The sequence below is a fragment of the Gymnogyps californianus genome, chromosome 2 (genome assembly GCF_018139145.2).
Source record: "Gymnogyps californianus isolate 813 chromosome 2, ASM1813914v2, whole genome shotgun sequence".
In the NCBI taxonomy this organism is placed as follows: Eukaryota; Metazoa; Chordata; class Aves; order Accipitriformes; family Cathartidae; genus Gymnogyps; species Gymnogyps californianus.
This window is the reverse complement of record NC_059472.1, coordinates 149,047,264-149,062,369: the sequence shown is the minus strand read 5'-3', so window position 1 is coordinate 149,062,369 and position 15,106 is coordinate 149,047,264. Positions and strand designations below refer to the sequence as shown.

Below are 15,106 nucleotides of genomic sequence, written 5' to 3'. Positions count from 1 at the left end.
CTATGATTCCATTCTATATACTCTGTGCTGTATACTGCCACAGTGGACTAAGGTGTAAGGGTCAAAGTGAACTTCAACGCCAGCCAGCCGCCACCACACCACCTGATGCTACCTACCACTCCAGGCAATGCTTTCTAAGAGGCAAGGGGAGGAGGCTACAACCCTTTTAATCTTAGTTCTCATGTACGTCCATGGTCTGCTACTTGGGTAAGGATGCTAACATCTGCCCTAAAATTAGAAACACTTAATAGCTCAGATTATATTTTCAAGATTAAAATGAACTATGGGATAGCTACTTTAATTTAAAAGAAAAACAGCTGCCATAGGGATAGGCATTGCCTCTCTACACTGTAGTCTATATTCTTACAGTAGAATACAGTTGTCGTGGTTTAACCCCAGCCGGCAGCTAAGCACCACGCAGCCGCTCGCTCACTGCCCCCCCACCCCTGGGATGGGGGAGAGAATCAGGAAAAAAAAAAACATCGTGAGTTGAGATAAAGACAGCTTAATAGGACAGAAAGGAATAAAAAACAATGATAATGATAATAATAATATGACAATAGTAATACTAAAAGAATTAAACTATACAAAGCAAGTGGTGCACAATGCAATTGCTCACCACTCGTTGACCGATGCCCAGTTACTTCCCAAGCCGCGATCCGCCCCTCCCAGCCAGCTCCCCCAGTTTATATACTGGGCATGATGTCATATGGTACGGAATAGCTCTTTGGCCAGTTTGGGTCAGCTGTCCTGGCTGTGTCCCCTCCCAGCTTCTTGTGCCCCTCCAGCCTTCTTGCTGGCTGGGCATGAGAAGCTGAAAAATCCTTGACTTAGTATAAACACTACTTAGCAACAACTAAAAACATCAGTGTGTTATCAACATTATTTTCCTACTAAATCCAAAACACAGCACTATACCAGCTACTAGGAAGAAAATTAACTCTGTCCTAGCTGAAACCAGGACAACAGTGTATTGATGTATACCCTGAATAATACCACAGTCATCAAGGAAACTGCTGCCAGTTGCAGCTGAACCTCTACAGTTCCTAGCCTCCATAAACACGGAGCCAACACCTCATGGAAGCCAAGTGGTTAGCACAGGCTCCTGGTGTCTTCTTAGGTGAGGCACAACTGTGCATCCAAGTCCAAAGAAGAAAGGAATGGAAACACTTTGGCTCCTGTGGCCCTGCTGCCTCCAGGCACTGCTCCCGAAGGAGAAAGCTGAGAGTGCTTCTGGCCTGTGCTTCTCATGGGACCGTCAGCTGACAGCTCCCTTGCACCAAAAGCAACGCTGACCAAGCAAAAAAGAAATTACAGAGAAATGTGTATGAGTGTGAGGAACTGAACAGAGTGGGACTCTCCAGCTTGGAAAAGACATGCTTCACTAGAGGCATGACTGAAGTTTATAAAATGACAGCCACGGAGAAAGTGAACAGAGAGGGACAATTCACAATTTCTTATAACACAGCTAGAGGCAGAAGAAAACTACTTATTCCCCACAAAACGTAGTATACTAAGCCAGGGCAGGGAGCTGCGACATTTTACCCCAGTCAAGTCAGCATTTAAGTCTGATCAGCCTTGTAGGATTTTGTGTGCGTTGGCTCTCACAAAGGAATCACGGACATGAATCTTAATTTATTAAGTTAGTGGTTTTGTTGTTTTCAAGACAGCGGAGTATCAATTCTAGGAAGACTTCTCCAGAAGAGCAGAAACAAAACTTCACAAGACTAAAGGGCTTTCATTTGTTCTACAGAATTATCTTTCTTCTGTTAGTTAGTGACAGCCTAAGTGTATCGTATTTTGCTTTCCTGAAGCTTTGAAATGTGTCTATCAAAATCCATTACCACAGCAGCAGCCATTCTTACTAGAATCCATTAGCCAGCAGGAAATAACAAAACTGTTCAGACACAAGCAAGAAAAAAGAGCAAAAATCAGAAATGTGCTAAGACAAGAACAGGCTAAAAATATCAGTGAGCAAGTTTCCAGATATAACTGAAATACAGTCATAGGAAACACATCCAGCTCCCAACAAATGCTGATGCTTGCTCTACATGGGCAACGGTCACTAACTTGAAGCAAAATACTACACTATATACGAACAGAGTAAACTCCCAGACTTGGTTGAAAAAGCTAAGAATACTTTTGAAGATCACAGATCTACTTTTTCTGTGCTAATAGAGGAAGATCTGTTTCTCCCAGGCCAACAGTCACATCAGCACGAAGAACTGTCCTAACTGTACAGACTGAAAAGGATTCACCATTTTTCATAAAGTCTTCACTTTAAGTTTATTACAGGATTTATTTTGACCCAGCAAGTTAGCTCTTTGGTAATATTTAACTGTGTCACAAAGAGAGGGAACCATTTTACTTTCTATTTGGATGACAACAGTAGCTCAGGGCAGAAGCAGATCAGCATCTTCAGGGTAATGCAGACCCAGCTACTCTATTTTGAGTGTACTGGGCCAAGACACACAGAAAAGTCACTGGAAAAAACATAGACCTAACCACCCTGTGAATCGTTCCTACTGCTGACCATGAATGGTTCAAACTGATGGGAGTTTTAACTACTCATTGTGATCTCCACACTCCAAAAAGCTCACTGCAGAAAAACACAGGCACTGCATAGCAATGCCTGTGGGTGTTTCTAACACAGAAGAAAAGGGTTGTGATACAGGCTGCAAAGCAGACAGAGGAACAAGACAGCTCAGCCTTGCCGTGGCGCTGCATCTCTTTAATGGGGCATTCATTTGACTGGACCTTACTAATTTGTAGGTCTTCAAAAATTAAGTGCTGTCAATTTTAAAAGGCCACAGAACATGTGATAATCAGTTTTATCAAGAAAGATTTATAATGAACAGTAACAGCTAATATTTAGATGCAATTCAAGCCTTCAATGAATAACCTCGGTAATTTGCATTAGGAACACAAAGTCGTTTCTTCCGTATCTAAATACATGTGCTTTTTTTTTTCTGTTTGGGATTTTTGTAAATTTTTCTTTTTCTATATTCTGTATGGCCACTTAGTGCATGTGACAGGGACCTGCTCTGTGTCTGGTTCCGTAACCCAATGCAGTGATCACATTTCACAGCCAAGGCTCAGAAACAGCTAATTCCTACAGCTGCAGCTGGGAGGGGGGAGTTTGTAGAAAGAAAATCTCATGGCCTGAAAAAACATCAGGACAAAACCATCCTGACCGTTTCCATTAGGATGCCAGGACATTCTGTTTTCAGAACTGTCCCAGCCAGACAGGGATGTCTAGACACGTTATGTAGCTACTACAAACCTGAAGCTTCATCTGTACCCCAGTTGCTCATGCTGCCAAGCTACTGCTGAAACTACAAAGGAAAGAGTGTATGTCCAATAGGCTACACTGCCCTTCTGGTACAGAAACATCTGCAAAAATTTCTCATTTATATGAGCAGAACAAAATTTTACCCAAAATGATGATGCCAAATGCTTCAGTTCTGGATAACAAAAGGCATTAACTCTTAGTAGCAAGAAACCCAGGGCCAACATTCTGGGTAGGGTTACTTGAGTCTTCTGACACCCAAACTAAAAACAGGCTTGGGGCAGGTAACTCAGATAATATGTCGAACATATCTAATTTGAATGAATAAATTCAGTCACCTTCTTCACCTAATATCAAATGCATAAGTAGTTAACGTAAAAAAGCATTCACTTTGAAAGAAGAACAGAAACATTTTCTCCCTTTTTAACATATGGGAAACTCTTCCTGATGTCCTAGGAAATGGAAAGCCAAACTTGGAGAACCACTGTTTAAAAGGAAGGCATAATCAAGAACAAGTGCTACTAAGATTACATAGGAAAAGTAGGAATTTCACAGCCAGTTAAGGAGGTTCACAGAACATGCAATTTAACGTAGCTCTACCTGAAATTTTATACCTAAAGGAGCAAGGAGCTAACATAGATGAAGGACAGTCTTACGGAAAGCAGTTACGCAGAACATGACTGAAGTTCAGATCTTCAGAAAATACTTAGGAGTCTGATAACCACTGAACTTGAAATCAGGGAAAGGAAACTCTCAAGGACTTCTGAAGGATTAGAAATTAGTGATCAAAATTCATCACCAATTACTCTTGACTGGTAAGACAGCAGAGTCGATCTTGGCATATATCAGGAGGGGAATATTGCAAGAGTGAAGAGACAACGTTATATCATACTACGGCATTCATGAGGCCATAATTAAAAGACAGTGTCCTGTCTTAGCTTCCAAATTTCAGAAAAGATATGGACAAATAAAAGGAAGAAGTCAAAAACAGCTATAGGAATGAGTCAAAGGTTGGGAATATGCAAAATGATAGTCTAATTTATTAAAAAATAAAAATCAGTGAGTTTCATAAATACTTCCCTGCCAGACAGACTTGTAGTACTGGTTGCCTCTTTATCCAACAAAATGGCCTCACTCATTCCAATTATTAGAAACTGAAGTTACATAACCTCAAAATGGAAATAAGTTTATTATTTTTGCCAATTCAAGTCACAAACTTTTGGAATAGCATGTCATCTCATGTGGTTGGTTACAGATCACTGGAAGAAATTCAACCAAGATCAAATACCTTTATAGAAATCTTGTTGAAACTGAATGAGTAATGACAAACATGCTGTAGAGACAAATTAAATTGTTCAGCTGGAATTATACAAAGACAGTGGTTCCTCCCACCCCTAGTTGAAAAAGCCGTTTTAAAAGTTTCAGATTTCAGTGCATCAGGGCAACTCCATTGATTTCAGATAATTTATCCAAGACTGACTTCAATAAAGCTGACATTAAGCACTGGCACAGTGACTCCGAGTAACGCACCAAAGATTACAACATTCAGTTCAAACTGAAGTAAATATATTTGGAAAGTTTTAAGGAAAACTGGTACCTAGTCATGCTATATTGTTGAATATTGCCTCCAAAGGGTGTTAATTAAAGCCACTTGGTATTACACCACCTGCTATTTTCAGTGGCATGTTTTAAGTGCTGTAAGATGTAATAGACATACTAGCAACAGGCCAACCAAAAAAATAATCATGGTTGGTTCAAGTAAGTAACCCACTTAGGGAAGCATCCTAGGTAAATACTGAAGCATCACAGATCTGCAAGCACAGTTCACTTCAAATTTCCAATTCTTTTTCTTTTTTATATCAGTGACAGATATACAAACACACTACTTGCATGTATTTCACATTTCAAATTGTTAACAGCAGCAAAAAACTGAGTAAAAATATCAATGCATACAAAATTTATGAAAATCACCTCCTATTTCACTAAAGGGTACATTCAGTTCACAGTTTGGGTAAAGATACCAACCAATTTTTTTTTTTCCTTCAAAAGTTTTGATCCACTCAGAAGTCTAAACATATTAAAAGAACAAAGGCAAACATTCCAGTCACCTGAAAGACTAAAAGAGAACATAATCTTTGAATATAATACTAGGAAAACTATCAAATAGTGAAGTAGGGAGATTATATCATCTCTGAATTCAGCAATGGTGAAGCACATTCTGGGATATGTGTGCCCATTCCTGGTGTATACATTCTGTGAAGGATCAGTGGTACACTGGAGTAAATTCAGAAAAAGATCCATAAAAATGAGCTGAACATCAGAAAATGGGCTTTACAGGAAGACTTCTTCATGATAAAAAAGACCAAGTTGTTCAGATTGAAACATATTTTCACAAAGAAGGCAAAAGTTAATCAGTAGTAAAGGAGATCTTTAGATACGTGGTGTGACGAGGCTGATAGTTACATGTTATCTCTGAATCTGCATATGACATTTATGATGAAAAACAAACTGAAGCTAGACAAACACAAATACAGAATGAGACTTACTTTCACCGGAAAACCTATCATGCCACCAAACAGATTATTTACCATTTGAAATGTAAAAACAAGAGGGCATCTCCAATATCACCTTGTGATGTACCAATTTCATGCAGGAATTCCTAAGTAACTCTAGGTAACCTGTGCTGCACAAGGGCTTGGTCTTTTTATTTCTTTTCTCAGGAAATTACTGCACAGAATTGTTTCACAAAAGATGTAACAAAGCCTGGGGTACTCTCTTTGAGTAATAACATAAGACTGGAAGGCTTCTTGTTCAGTCCCTATGCCTGCCACCACTGCATGATTTTTGACTCTATCAGTAATTCAGCTGGTGCCTTTGATTTTTGTTTCCTTCACCTTGAAATACTTACAATCTTGGCATTCTGCAAAGGTAGAAGACTGTGAAAGAGCAGCTGCAGTCTATTACAATGATAATACAGTGAACACAACCATGAAGACTTTCCTGAAAGCAAGGGAAAAATGATATGAAATAAAAGTAACAGCAGACTGATGAAATATGGCTGTTCTTTCTGTAAAAATGGATGACAGAATCCCTTAGCTTTTTTTGAGTTAAAAACATGACTCTGCTTTTAATGTTCACAGTATGTAGGGCTAGTTGGGACTAGGGTGACAGCGAGAATTATTTCTCCCAAGAAATAAAGAATTACTCAGCATCACTATTCATTTAAAAAAAAGGAAATAAATTATTTTAGATGCCAAAAAGACACACATAAAACTATGTATTTTTCTTGCTCTTATGAAGCCTTAATGAAAAATGCGTCTTTATCCAATGGCAAGCTAAATGATCTTAATCAGAACAAGCTGTGGATGCAGAGGGTGATGGCTCTTACCTGTGTTAACTGCCCAGTAAACATTCCTCTTTCCCTTTTAAGCAAGGAATCCCTTGGAATCAGCTAATACCAGACTTTGCAAAAAGGACTGTCCAGACTGAAATGTTTCTGTATTGTAAGAAACCTGGAGATTGCAGAGATGGGGACTGAATGTGGAAGGACAAAAGAAAAAAATGCTTGAAAATAGCTTTTAATAATTTCTGATTAAATAAAAATGGATGTTTTAAAACATATTTTATAGTGGGTGACAAAGAAATGAGGATTCCTAGATTCTGCAACTTTTACATTAAATAGCACTTTTTTCCTAACATCATCTCACTATACCCAGTAGAGCAGCCTGTGAAGTGAGGTGTAACTGAAGTAGAGAAGGGTAATAAGCATCTTTCTCAGAGAATGCAATGGGGATGGTCCTGTATTTCATTAAATTTATATTCATCATGCCTCTAACAACAGAGTTGTGATACAATTTGCACATCATTTCATCTTTCTACTGACATAAAAAGATTTCCCTATTTCTACTAAGCACTGGTAGGGACCTATACAGCGGTCCACATAAACAAGAAAATTCCAGTATTTCTTTCTGGTCTAGTAAAACTAATAATCAGTTCTACTGCTGTGACAATGCTGACAAGTTAAGAAATGTGAATTTTACTCAGTAGGGAAATGATCATTTTTGCAAGAGAACTGAGATTGAAGAGATTCTTAGTAGATAACAAATGAGATCCACAGGGCTCAACCCATCTGTTTGATTTCCCCACACCTCTGTTGTTGTGCCTCCCCACCATGAAACAAACCCCACACGCTGTTTTCTTTGCCTGGGGAGTCTCACCAAGCTCACTAGATGATACATAAGCACTCTTAGCATTCTTCGTATGCCTTTATCAGTCTTCAAATAAAAATGGCTTGCTTTGTGTCTGTCAGACCAGAGAGGTTTCTAGCGTTCAATTACTTGGACAAATGCTGACACATCCTTTTGATTACCACAGGCAAGATTATGCCATCCGTCGTGGCATTTTCCTCAGCTTTTTTTCTCCTCATACAGTTCATACTTTTTTGACACGACTTATGAGTTACGGTGTCCTATAAGTATTTATGCAACACTTGGGAAATCATGTCTTTAGCATGAAGAGGAAACAACTCAGCTACCTGTACCTAACCATGCAACATACAGACGTGTAAATTGGTGTAATCTGTCCCAAACTCCGTGTCACCTATCTTTCTTCACTACTACTGCTACCTGGGCTGGGTACATGAAAGTTGTCTTATAGACCAACTTTTGTCGCTTTTATCCTTATCTAAGTGTGAAAATACCTTTGCCAGAAAAGAGTGACACAAGATGGACCTATCAAACAATCCTTTTCAGTATTACAAGTCTCCTCCCAGAGGCGTGTAAAAAAATTCACTACAAAGATGGGCAGCCCACACATCCAAAGAGGGTGGTCTTGTACCCTTTTCTGATTGAAGACAAGTTTTACAATGTACTGACTTCATTTCTTCAGTCACTTCCAAGCCATTCATATCAGGAATGCATTTAGGCTTGTGCTGAAAATTAAGATGGCATTTCAGTACCACTGAGGTTTAAGTCCTTCTGTCCTGTTCCTGAAGTTTCCCTGACCTTGAACCAATATGCGAACAGATTCACAATCAGAGTCTTCATTTGAGGGCAAAGGACTTTAGACAGCCAACCTTATTGTTGGCTCCTTTACTGCTGGTTCTTTTATTGTTGTTTGCAGAGTCACACAGAAACAAGGCTCTCAATCCTTTCTTCACAGCATTGCTTTTTGAAAATAAGGTCATTAAGGTCTAACGACCCTATAGGCACTAAAGACAACACAGGTGTTGTCATTAAATTCCTGAGAAATGTAATTCCTCAATTTTTCACTACATTCTTAGGAAAAAAAACTTTATAGTGCTCAGCACCTATCAGTCACAAGAGATTTGAACTTTCGAAGTCTCCAAGAGCTGAGCTCTGCTTCCAAAAACAGCTTGTGTATTTACAATCATGCTTTTTGACCTACTTTTCTTATTTTCCAGTGGGAAGACACAACCTAAAAAAATTGGAATTTAATTATAGTAATGGTTCATAAATAAAAATTCCATTTTGGTACAGTCAACCATACAGGGTAAGCCCTGGAAGTCTTTTCACAGACTACACATGCATACTAGTTTGCTTACCTTTCAGTATTGGCATTGCTACCTACTGATTAATTGACAAATATTGTAGACAACATGCATACAAATACTTGGGAAAAGCAAGGTCAAAACAACATTTCAACCTGAAACATTAAAATGCTGAACTGGAAATTGTTTAAATACATACTTGCATTTAACACTCAGTGTTAGACACAATACTGAATTGTTCAAACTATTCGTAAGTTTGGTCGTGCTATAGACCTGGACGGGAAGAAGGATGGCACTTCCTTACCCAGGAAATTTTTTCCCCTAATTTTAGCAGTAACACACACACACACAACTTCGGAGAAGGGTGCTCCTCAAGTACCTTAAAGACCAAGTAACTTAGTTTCAAATGGATAAACGAATTTCATTATTTCTGAATTCAATCATTGGTATCTATATGATACACTAATATGGTCAGACAAACATGAACCTGATTTTGTCTTGTATAAAGAAGCAAGCGCACATATTAATTTTGAGATTTCAAGTTGAGTTTGTATGGGTGGAAGCTAAAGTGAAAACATCTGTAAAATCGTGAATACAGAAATTAGGTACTAGCCACAAATATAAAACAGAAAGGAAGGGAAGGAATAATAATTAAAAAAACCTCTGAGTCATGTTTTGGGACTTTTGGGGGAACTAAACACCTTACATGTGACAGTTGCTAGAGCAATGCCTCAGGTTGAAACTGTTCAGAAACGCAAGGCTCAGTGATAATTTGACAGCCTAACTCACAAGCAGTTCCTTGGAGTCTATGCAATCACATTCACATAAACCCTGTGTAAGCAAGAGGAAAAAGTAACCCTTTATTAACATGTCAGTATTAATCTTCGATAATCTTCAAGTATTCTATTTCCTGCCAGGGTAAGAGTGAGATGTAAAACAAGCAGCAAGATATGCTCCCTACCTGTGGGAAAATAATGGAAGATTCGTGAGGAGGATTGTAAACACGCTCAAGTGACTTGCAGCTGCAGTGTCGAAAAACACATATATCATACTAATCGTTGTTTAGTCTTGTGTGCTTGACAAGTAGAACACCTGTGTTTAGATAACATAGGCCTGTGATACACTCAGAGGCACCCTCTCCAACATGCTTGAGATTCCTGCCCTGCTGTGGGAAAGATCAAAGCACAGTGGAAAACTATGCCTCCGAAAATCCTTGATATACAAGCAAAAGCAGCAGGTTCAAAATCTCTCTCTCTAGCACGGACCAAGCTTCGCAGTGCCTGCGTTCCCGTTTGTGTGCCTCTGCCCAGGTGCTGCTTTGGAGATCCCCCGGTTCGCGAGGTAATGAGAATAAATTTACTCTTTGCATTTCATCTCTGGTTTTGTGGTTCTGCTGCGTCCTGCCTGTGTCAGCTCACACGCTCCCACACAGTATTTCAGTTGAGCTCTTTCTTAAAATACCTAGTTCTCAAATCAGAAGTTTTTCTCATCCCATTCAGGCATGCAATTATATAAAGCAAACTCAGTTACCAACTGTAACAGTAAAACAATTCTCAAAAATGATGTCCACTGCTGGAGTTTCCAATTTTAAAACTAGGTCCAGCCTTTTCACTTTGGGTAAACTGGACACTCTGACCCTGATCTCTGGCTTCTTACAAGCCAGCACGGGCAAGAACATTGTTAAAATAAAATTAAAAAAAAAAAAAAAAAAAAGAGCTACTTGGTGCAGGATCAAGGGGTTTTTTGCTTCTTCATTAAATGCAAGGAAATAGATCATATACAAAATGCATGAATTGGGAACGACAGAGATGAATAATGTATCCGTTACTTGTTTGCATAATGGAGTTATTTGATCTACTGACTTCTCAGGCAGAGCAAAAGCAAAAAGTAATGGTTTTCCCACCTTCTTCCAAGAAAGTCCTCAGCAACTCATGTCCTCCTAAAGGCCACAGGATGCTATAGAATACTAATAAACTTCCAGCTGTTGTGGGGACACCTGTAAAATAGCATAGCAGATTTTCCCACTTGCATTGGGAACATACCAATCACTGGGCATCTGCCTGATTTAATGAGAAGCTCAAGCACTCATGCAGAAGGTGGCAGACAAACGTCCATTTGTGCTCAGATGGCAAGAAGAGAGAATTTGCACGGGGGAGCGAAGAACAAAGGTATTTCAGAGAGGTTATTTTACTGGATGTAGGGTCCTTTTACCCATAAACAACCCATACTCTTGTGAACTTTTAATACAGTAGTTTCTCCCCAAATAAGCATTTTAGAAAGCTTTGGAAACTTCTGAACACTTTCAAAAGCCTTAATCATTACTTTCTGAATTCAAAGGCCATCTGGTAACATTCAGTCATTTGTAGGGCAAAGTTCTGCAGGGAGAAGTTCAGTCCTAAACTGAAGTCAACAGCAGCACTGTCCAATGAAGAGCAAAGCTGAACATCTCTACAACCTACACCAGACCAGCTTCTGTTGACTTTACCTGTAGTAGCCATACTTGTGCAGGTACACATGGCACTGCCAACTCCTATGGTCTTAGTGCAACTTTTACACAATTGCAATGGTTTTAAAGCTACAGGTCTTGGAGCTCCTGCAATTAGATCTCTCCAAACACTTTTTCATTCCAGTGTCCGAACCAAAAGTATTTTGCTTGGATTGGCTTGAAATCTTCTTTGGGCTGTGGAGGGCTAAAGGAGGATGGGGAACACTGATTTTCTTGCTGAAAAAAAGCATTCCCAGTTTCCACCACCACCCCAAGATAAAGAAAATGTGTTACTTTTGTTTGAAACACCAAAAATGAAAGCAAAGCACTATCCACAAAAACAATCAGGAAGATTGTTATGTCTGGGATTTTTTGTTTGGTTTTTTGGGGGTTTTTTTGTTTTTTTTTTTTTTTAATCTTTTAAACTACTCTTGAAAGGATAACATTCACCTCAAAACCAAAAGACACACTTCCTCTGTGGCTCTTCTGCAGTAATATGCTGCTAGGACATTCTGCAGAGGGGAAGGGATTTTCAGCTTCTCAACTAAAGTTACTCCGCTTTCATATAAAGTAACACAATATTTATGCAGAAATCTGTCAGGAATACAAAGGCACTTCTGAATACAGAAAGACCCTTTTTGGTAAGAGGAATTTCCTCTGAAATTGCAACTAGTTTTTCTACCCACACTCACTTAGTTCAGTATCACTCTCTTTCTGGAACTCCCTACATGATACTTGTTGTGGGAACTATTCCCCCCCCCCCCCCCCCTTTTTTTTTTTAGATTACTGTTAAAATCAATGCACAGAAATAAAAAATAGTTTTCAATGTTTTCCAATTCAAGGTGCCCTTAAGACAAAATATCTCATAATCTGAGTAATAATGCCAGGTTTACGCACTAAGAATAGTTTTTTGCATTCTTTTAGACTTACACAGTTAATTCCTTGCTCCTAGCATCTTCAGCCACAAGCCCCAAGATTTATAAATGACTTAGTAGTATGAACTTTTACAGCCAAATGTCAGTGAGAAAGAAGTGAACATGACATAATTCTTCAACCATAGCAGGTTTTTTTAATGCTCATTTCATCCCAAAATGTAAGTTAACAGTTGCCAAATGTCTGTGGTCCTTCAAATTGTGCTTAAAGTCAGTACCAGATCCCTCAGAAGGTTTGGTCCAGCAGCTGAAGAGGACTGCCTGGCCTGCCAAACTGTTACCATGGCTCTCAGGTAGGTATTTAGGGTGCAGGCAGATATAGTGTACTTGACGACCCTGAGATCACCTGTGAACAAACTAACTTTATAGGTGCTCATTATCATCTCTATGGGAACAGCTCCTTGCTCTGCTTTTTCTGAAAATTTCTTAGGAATCCTTGTCTCCTGTAATGGCAGAACTATACTCCTACTGGGTAAAAGATGTCTTATTACAGAACAGCTTTGGCATTACTTTCGTTCTGGATAATCTAAAATTAACATTAAAACCAGGGATTTTCCAATTAAAAAAAAGCCTGATAGAAATTTATATACAAGTGAAGTCTAAATTTAGAGTCTAAAATATAAGTTAGTTCTAACTTACATTATAACAGCTTCCTACATAGTGCTCTACTGAATAAAAACAGTTCACTTACCTTAATGAAAACAATTAAATTAATACAACTGCATTTTTCTCAGTGTTTACATATTTGAAATTTAATAAAACAGCTTTTTTCCCCATCTGATTTGTTTAGTTAATATCCTCACTATGCTCTCTCAAATAATTACATCCTCAAGTAAGAGACTCCTGTTATTTATCTTTCATTACATTTTTTTTTAGCTACAAAGCCTGCTGATCTCTTTTCCTCATTACTTCTCATACCTAAAAGTACCTTTTATTTTATAAATAGAATATTGTTGTAATTTTTAAGTTCTAGGAGGAAAAAAATAACTAAGAAAGGATCTTCTCATTGTGACATAGAAGATGCTGAGCTGTGTTTTACAAAGCAATAGCACATAGCAAGGTGCACTGGCAATACGGCAATAGCACATGGCTCCTCTGTCAAAATTCACTTGGGTGTACTGACAAACTGGGCATTAAAGCTTTAATCACTTCAACCATGACTGTATACAGCCAAATACAATCCCACTTTTAAACTACTGTCCTTACACAACAACTAACTTAATGGCATGACTTTCACAGACAGAGGTTGACAAAGTAGTTCAATGTCAGCATTTTGAGAGAGACAAGAAAAAGCAATTCTTTGTGAGAAAGGGAAATAGATAAAAACAACATTATTTTGAAGGAGTGCTGAAAAAATACTCATTTTGGAATCTACACTGTAAATATCTTTACGTTTTGACAACTCACCATTCCTCCAATGTGTAATCTCTACCTTTCAGTCAGAGCACAGTTTCTTGAGTCAACTCTCACAAGATCAGTGTTAGCATTGGTTTAAGGGAGAACCTACTTTATACAAGTAGGGAGAAAAAGAGAAAAAGACAAAGTTAAAGAAGTCTAATGGCCGCAGATCTGAACCTGGACTTTTTCCTCACAGATGTCTGGCCACAGTGTTTTGAGGTGAATGTGCAAACTGTGCAAGTTGCTTTAAAAAAGCTGTGCCGTTTCTTTAAAAACCCGTTGTCTTCTGCATAAAGATTGTCTAAGACTGTTATTATGAGGCTCCACACTTCTTGTGTCTATCCTGAACAAGATTCACTCAGTTCACGTCTGTAGCTTTTCCTCTCCAAAAGCCAAACTGGCAGTCTCAGGCAAGCATCCAAAATCTAGTTGTTGTTTTCCTTCTTACAGACTATTTGCAGGGAGAAAGAGATGTGACCAGTCCAGTGGTCTCAAAATAGAGACAAGCTGCTGATCTGGTGAGCCAGATGCTGCCATTTCTGCATTTTCACCTCTCACAGGAGAGGCAGAGACCTTCGTGGTACCCACCTGCAGCCACTCGTCCTGCGCAGCCCTGGGAACGCACCAGCCTTTGCTCCACAGTCCAGCAACCAGGAGTTTTACAGCAACCACATTAACTCCCATCTTCTTGAAATTCATTACAGAGTAGTAACATTTTAAAGTTTTAAAGAAGTTTTGGGTTTTTTTCACATGCATTATGCTGTTAATGGTAAAAACTTCACAAATGTGAGTGGCTGAAGCAAAAAGGAAATGAGCTCTGAAGTAGAAAGCTCTCTAATGGGTTTAGACTAAATAAAATTGTACCTGACTTGTACAATTGTCTGGGTTTGGAAGACTCTCAGCCAATTCAGTTTAGAAAAGACATCAAAGGGGGAGGAGACGTTTACTATACTTCAAAAACCCTCAGCAATTGAAAGAGTAACAGGACCAAAGGTACCTATGATGAAATGATTCAGCACTTTTGTAACTTTATTGACTGTATTTTAAGCCAAAGGGGAGTATTAGACAATATAATCTGACCAACTATATAACACAGACCACATCGCTTCAAACAAAACACCTCTGCCCAGATCCCAACAGCATATGAATGGCTAATAAGGGTCTTCCAGAAAGATATGTGGGCTGCATTTGAAAACCAGAGAGAGAAGAGGTTGGACTATATTTGGATTTTATTTTCCCGGTTAACAGTGCAAATATCACCAGCCTACAATGCATTTGCGCTCACGGTCATCAGGGCAAAATAAACACCACAAACAAATGCATAATGATACCTTCACACACACACACACCCCCCCTCTCCAGTGCCCCAGCTATCAGATAGCAGAAGGGATTTCACGCAGATCAGAGAAGAGGAAGGCCCAGGACCAAGGGAGGGTGCAGCAGTCTGCTGCTCCCCGCACTCCTCAACACTCGCACACTTGTACAATACACAA

General features: G+C 39.0%; 1 protein-coding gene across 1 annotated transcript in view; it reads right to left on the bottom strand.

Annotated features, from left to right (window-relative positions):
* The window catches only part of GPR158 (G protein-coupled receptor 158), a 207,345-nt gene that overhangs the window by 164,787 nt on the left and 27,452 nt on the right, over positions 1–15,106 (bottom strand). The gene's annotated exons all lie outside the window — the stretch shown is intronic.